This window comes from Pituophis catenifer, unplaced genomic scaffold (assembly GCF_029215685.1).
Source record: "Pituophis catenifer annectens isolate HBS135680 unplaced genomic scaffold, rPitCat1.0.hap2 SCAF_6, whole genome shotgun sequence".
NCBI lineage: Eukaryota > Metazoa > Chordata > Lepidosauria > Squamata > Colubridae > Pituophis > Pituophis catenifer.
Genome location: NW_027256886.1, coordinates 72,490,438 through 72,497,026, shown reverse-complemented (window position 1 = coordinate 72,497,026; position 6,589 = coordinate 72,490,438).

Genomic DNA, 6,589 nt, shown 5'->3' with positions numbered 1-6,589 from the left:
AGCAGACTGCTTTTTTTTTTTTTTTTGAAATGTATGGTAAAAGGGGAAAGTAACAATATTAATAATATTTTTAGTAAGTAAGGGTCAGTATATAGAGGAGAGAGTAAGGCGATGGTAAAATATTATGTAATCTGTTATGAATTAGGTTTTTGGTGTGAAGAAGTCACGGGGGGGATGGGTGGCGAGGGGGGGTTAGGGAGGAGGGGGGGAAGGAAAAAAGGGGAAAAATTTGTAAAAAAATAAAATAAAAAAAAGAGTAAATAAATCATAGCTCCAGGATATAATTCCTAGATCCTCAGTTTACCATGTTATCAGGGGTGAAATTCACTTACCTTCAAATGTGAGCCTGTGTGTGCGCTCGCTACACTCACGTGCTCCTCCTCCACACATGCGCAGAGCCTTCTGTGCATGCACAGAGGGGCAAAAATGGGACGTGTTGACAGCCAGGTGGGTGGGCAGAGCCTCCTGCCACTGGCGCTACTGGTTCACCTGAGCCAGATAGAACCAGCTGAATTTCACTACTGCATGTTATCTATAATTCCAGGATTTTGTAACTGCTAACTGTAGAGATGGAAGAAAAACATAGAAGAGTCAATCCAAGACAGTCTAGAGCAGGGGTGATATCATCACAGCAGTGTCACATGACTATCGGGACATTTTCCCCTTCGTTAAACCAGGAGTGGGTGTGGCCAGCATGTGACGCATCCGGTCTGCAGGCTGGGAGTTTGACAGCCCGGGTCTAGAGCAAAGGGATTTCTAGAAGCCTGGCACTCTGACAAATTAGCTATCAATAGATACAAAGACATAAACAATATCTACAAAAAGACCAAAACACCTCCCACCAGCAATCAGCACACAGATGAGCATAGATTAACTATAATTAACATCAGACCAACAATCAAGAAGTAAATAATAACCCAATAAAGGAACTGCCAAACAAGGTAACGATAAACAGCCCAAGTAAAGAACTTCCAAGATCATTCCCACCAAGGCTAACAAGGCAAGCCACTAGAATATAAACTGAGAGTAAACACACTCCTTACTAGCACTGATGATGTTATCTTGTTTGGGTAATGAATCTTTTCAAGAAAACAACCAAGTTCAGAGAGCAGTAAGGACTCCCTCAAGTCTAGAGCTGTTTGGCCATGTGAGATAAAACATAGAATAACAGAGTTGGAAGGGACTTGGAGGTCTTCTACCCTGTTTTCCTGAAAATAAGACCCAACCGGAAAATAAGTCCTAGCATGACTTTTCAGGATGCTCGTAATATAAGCCCTACCCCCCAAATAAGCCCCAGTTAAGATTGTCAGCCAGATGGATGGATTTAGTACCGTATTTCTCCCAAAATAAGACCTAACCAGAAAATAAGCCCTAATGCGTCTTTTGGAGCAAAAATTAATATAAGACCCGGTCTTATTTTCAGGGAAACATGGTAGTCTCCTGCTCCATCAGGAGACCCTATGCCATTTTAGATAAATGGCTGCCCAGTCTTTTCTTAAAAGCCTCCAGTGATGGAGCATCCACAATTTCTGAAGGCAAGTCATTCCACTGGTTAATTGTTCTCACCATTAGGAAATTTCTCCTTAGTTCTAGGTTCTTAGTTCTAGATGAAACACTCCTTTGTGCTGTATCTTTCAAATGCACCACACTTTGCAAGATTCTTCAATCTGCAGTGGAGAACTTCAGGAGCTACTCCAAGAAGAAAACTACTGAGAGGGTGAGTGGTACAACAGGGCTGGCTCAGAGATATGTGGCGCCTCTAGGCCAAATTATTGATAGTGCCACCAATGCAAAGGTTCACATTTTTAAAATCATTTGGGAAGATGGGCAGGACTGATGCATCCAAGGGTGGAGAAACAGTGTTGGATATAGTTTAAAGTAAAATGCAAAAGAGGAAATCTGAAAGTAACCGTGTTCTTCAATCCAAAACTGTCTGGTGTTTTAAGACAGGAGCTATGTTTTGTGCTAGCTCAAACTAGGGAAGTAGTTTTCAAGGGGAAGCAAAGTTTAACCAAGTAAGAAGGAAGAGTGGAGGCTAAATGTTAAATAAAACATCCAGACAGATGAATCTATATGTAAGGTAGCCAAAAGTAATTCTAACATTTCTGCCTAATTAGCCTGGATAAAAAAGAAAAGCTGAGAATTCTGTATTTTTCACATGAATATTTAAAAATTCTGATCAGCCAGGCAAATGCTGTACTGAAAATAACTCCAGCCATTTCAACTCTTGGTGCAAAGGCAAACTGTCAGCGGCACTCCTCAACTGACAATGATTAGTGGAAATAACACTCTCATTAGGAAAAGGGGCTACACTTTTCTGTTTATTTTTCCTGCGTTTGTGGCAAACTCCAGGCTGATGAATTATTTACGCCCTGAGTTACCTATTAAACAATAGGTAACTAGAAGTATGTATTACAGGATAATTAGAGGCCTATGAAGGAAACTCTGGGATGAAATAATCAATGGTGTCAGATCATGTTTTTGGTGCTGGCTGAAGCTGGAGGAATGACTAATAAAGCCATCGCTTTCCAAAGAACACATGATTAGGAAGTGAATTAGCAGCGATCTGAACATACAGACGAACAGAGATCTCTTCTATTAATGGCATACAAGGTGAAATGAAACTTTAATTAAGTTGCTCCAGCCCTCTGAAATAAGCTCCTCCCTACAATTTGAAGCTTTCTCTAGGAAAGCTATTAAGACTTGATGTGGCCAGGAGATTCAAGGAGACTGAGGATCTTAGCACGAGTCCTTGAACTGTGGTTTTAGTTTAAATTTCATCCTAAATCTGAGTTTCATTTTAATGAGCTGGATTGGAGGTTGTGTCACATCTTATTTATTATGCTTGAGTCTGGACTTTTTTTTTTTTTTTAATAATGTTGGTGATATAAATATTGGGAAATAAGCACATCAAGATTGATATTCTTGGGCAGGTACATGGCAGCAGGAAGAGGAACTGCAAACCTGCAGAGTCAGTGTTCCACTCCAATAAAAGAGGAAGATATAATAATCTGCTCTGACATTAAAGGAGAACTGGTATCCAAATCATAACATTCAGGATTTATGACTGAACTCCCTGATTTAACACTTGATTTCACACAGGATGAGAAGTAGATGTCAAAGCTGACTTGAGACTTGGAATGGTTTTGTTTAGTGGGTTTTGTTTTGTTGTTGCTTCCTCTTTACATCGCACCCATGAGAAAAAGACCCAACAATAAAACCTGCCAGGAATTCTGGGCATATGAGATGAAAGAAGAGATGCTCTTGTTCATTAAAAAAAGTGTCATCCCTACTCGATTTGCATGATCTGATGGGCTCTTTTGAGGACTGTGTGGAATGACATAACAATAGCAATAGCACTTAGATTTATATACCGCTTCATAGTGCTTTACAGCCCTCTCTAAGTGGTTTACAGAGTCCGCATATTGTCCTCAATAATCTGGGTCCTCATTTTACTGATCTTGGAAGGATGGAAGGCCAAGTCAACCTTTATTGGATCAGAATTGAACTACTGGCAGAGTTAGCTTGCAATACTGCATTCCAACCACTGTGTGACCACCATATTGTCTCCTTTCATTGTAGGGGAGAATTTATTGTATAAGAATAATGTATCCACTTTTTTTCTAAAATTTCTCTCTCTTTTGAGATCTCTTTTTGTACATTTTATTTACCTCATAATCTCATTTTTGGGTATTCTTACCATGTTTTCCCGAAAATAAGACCCTGTCTTATATTTTTTTAACCCCAAAATAAGCGCTTGGCCTTATTTTTGGGGAGGTCTTATTATTTTGAGGCACGTGGAGCAAGACAGGGATCCTCTTGCCATCTTACCTGATTTCCAGCTCTGTCTCCCTAACCTTAACCAGAGGAAATGGCAGGGACCGGTTGCGCATGTGGTTAAATATTTTCGGGGAGGGCTTATTTTTGGGGGAGGGTTTATTTTCAGAGGAGGGCTTATTTTCAGGGGAGGGCTTATTTTGGGGAAAACACGGTATAGATTTGCATCTTGTGTTATAGTTGTGCTTACAGAATTCTTTGAGTTCATTCTTAGAACTTTCTAGGTCTTTTATTACATATCTTATAGGTTTCTAGGGGTCTACTATTGAGCCTTTATGAAGAAAGTCAGAAAAATCAACATGGCGGCCATGATTGTATAAATGAACCCCCTTTTATATCCATCTTCATACACGTTAACAAGTATGGGTTTATTGAACAGCCATAGCTGCCATCTTGACTTTTTGGGGTACGCCCACCTGTGGATGCCCTTGTTTACTATACTTGTACCTATTTGTACAGTTTCTTCTTCTCCCTTCCCCCTGCTTTCAGAATAGGCTTGAATTGCTTATCTTGTGTTAATTTAGGACTTGGCTAGCACTGTGCTTGGCTGGTCTCCCAGCTGTGGAGTCTGGAGAAACTAAGCTCTACTGTCCCCCACACACCCAGTTTTGGATGGTGTTTTCAAGGCTTTGGGGCCAGGTGTCTATTGCCTCTGGCTTAAATTGCTACAGAGACTTTGGTGTCTTTCCATTTCTGGCTGGGAAGGAGAAAAAAGTTTGTTCCTGGCATTGTCTCCCTCTTGGCGGTTGGCTTGCTGGACAAGTTGGCATGGCTGTGGAGTTCTGTCTTTCTGCTCACTGGCAGCTGTTCATGCTTGTGAACTGGCTCTTACTTTTTCTTGGTCTCCAGTCACTCACTGCACACTGGCTGTGGTCCCATGGAGTCATAAAGTTGGTTTGTTTTGGCCAAATTGTTCCCTATGCCATCCGTCTGGTAAACTTTCAAGATTCGTTTTTCTCACCATGTACATGTATATATCTGAACTAGACTGTATTGTTTCTCTGTGTCATATAATATATGTGGGTATATGCATACTTTTATACATATGCATGTGTGTATGTATCTATGTATGTATTTAGTCATGTTTATGTAGCGTATATTGGAGGTGAAGACTCTTTGAGAGCTGTATGCAAGGAAAGTTCATTTTAATGTATGCTGATTAGTGTACATTCAAAGTGACAATAAAGTTATTCTAAGTTCTCTACGTTCTAAATTTTGCTACGTTCTAAATCTCCCTAGCAAGTCTCTCTTCTTTTCTCCAATGCATATCAGTGCAAAAGCTCCTTCCAACACCCCAACTTTGATTCTAAGAGGCTTCATCTTATAATACTTGGACTACAAATGTAGTCTAGCTAATTCAGCTCCTTCAAAATATTGAAGGAAAAAAGAAAAGAAAATAAGAGATTAGAGGAAGGAATGACTCATGCAGATTTGTGAGGTAAGGATTTGTGAAGTTATACTGATCTGTTAAGGTATGCAAATTTCCCAAGAGATCAGTGGGAAAGTAACTCTGCTTTTATCCAACACCATGCCTCTCCGATTTCATGTTTAAAGTGCAGTGAAAACTTCATGGTCTAAGGTAAGGGAAGGATATTTTTTCCTTCCTTCCTTCCTTCCTTCCTTCCTTCCTTCCTTCCTTCCTTCCTTCCTTCCTTCCTTCCTTCCTTCCTTCCTTCCTTCCTCTTCTTCCTCTTTCTTTCTTCTCCTTCTTCTCCTTCTTCTCCTTCTCCTCTCCTTCTCCTTCTCCTCCTCCTCCTCCTCCTCTTCCCCCTCCCAAAATGTTTTCAAAGAAAAAAAAGCAAGAGAATACAGGTGCCTTTGGAAAAACACATATTTGAGACAATGGGATCTTGGACATTCTGAAAAGTGGCAGAAGTGAGTCTGGGAGCAATGTTTAGGGAGCAAATTGTTCACCTCTGATATAGCATTTACTTACATCGTATTCTTAACAAATCTTCACTTGGTAAGATTGTTAGAATCCTGTTTCATATGACCACCAAATCAGGAAGATTTTAAGTAAAAGAGGATTTTTTTGGAAATGTCTCTCAAAACTATGGAGCAATCCACCACCCAATTATTTTGGGATGAGCCAAGGCATCTGGTCCAGTTTATTATAGCTCAGAGATGTATTTGGTGGAGAAAGTAATCAAACATGACTACTTGCTGATTGCACACTCCTGCCTTTGTTTATTTGATTCTCTTTTTCCCCCTGAAATGTTGTAGGGTTTCCTATTTGACCAAAGAATTGGACTCAGGGGTGAAATCCAGCAGGTTCTGACTGGTTCTGGAGAACCAGTAGCAGAAATTTTGAGCAGTTTGGAGAACCGGTAGTGGAAATTTTGAGTAGTTCAAAGACCTGGCAAATACCACCTTTGGCTGGCCCTAGAGTAGGGTGGGAATGGGGATTTTTAAAAAATTTGATTTATATGCCACCCTTCTCCGGAGACTCAGGGCGGCTTACAATGCGTTAAGCAATAGCCTTCATACTTTTGTATATTTATACAAAGTCAGTTTATTGCCCCCACAAACTGGGTCCTCATTTCACCTACCTTAGAAAGGATGGAAGGCTGAGTAAACCTTGAGCCTTGGAGAGATTCGAACCAGCAAGTAATTGCAGGCAGCTGTGTTAATAACAGGGTGCTTAGACCACTGTACTATCAAGGCTTCCCCTCCCACGCCTACCAAGCCATGCCACGCCCACAGAACTGGTAGTAAAAAATTTTGGATTTCACCACTGGTTGGAGTAGAAGAT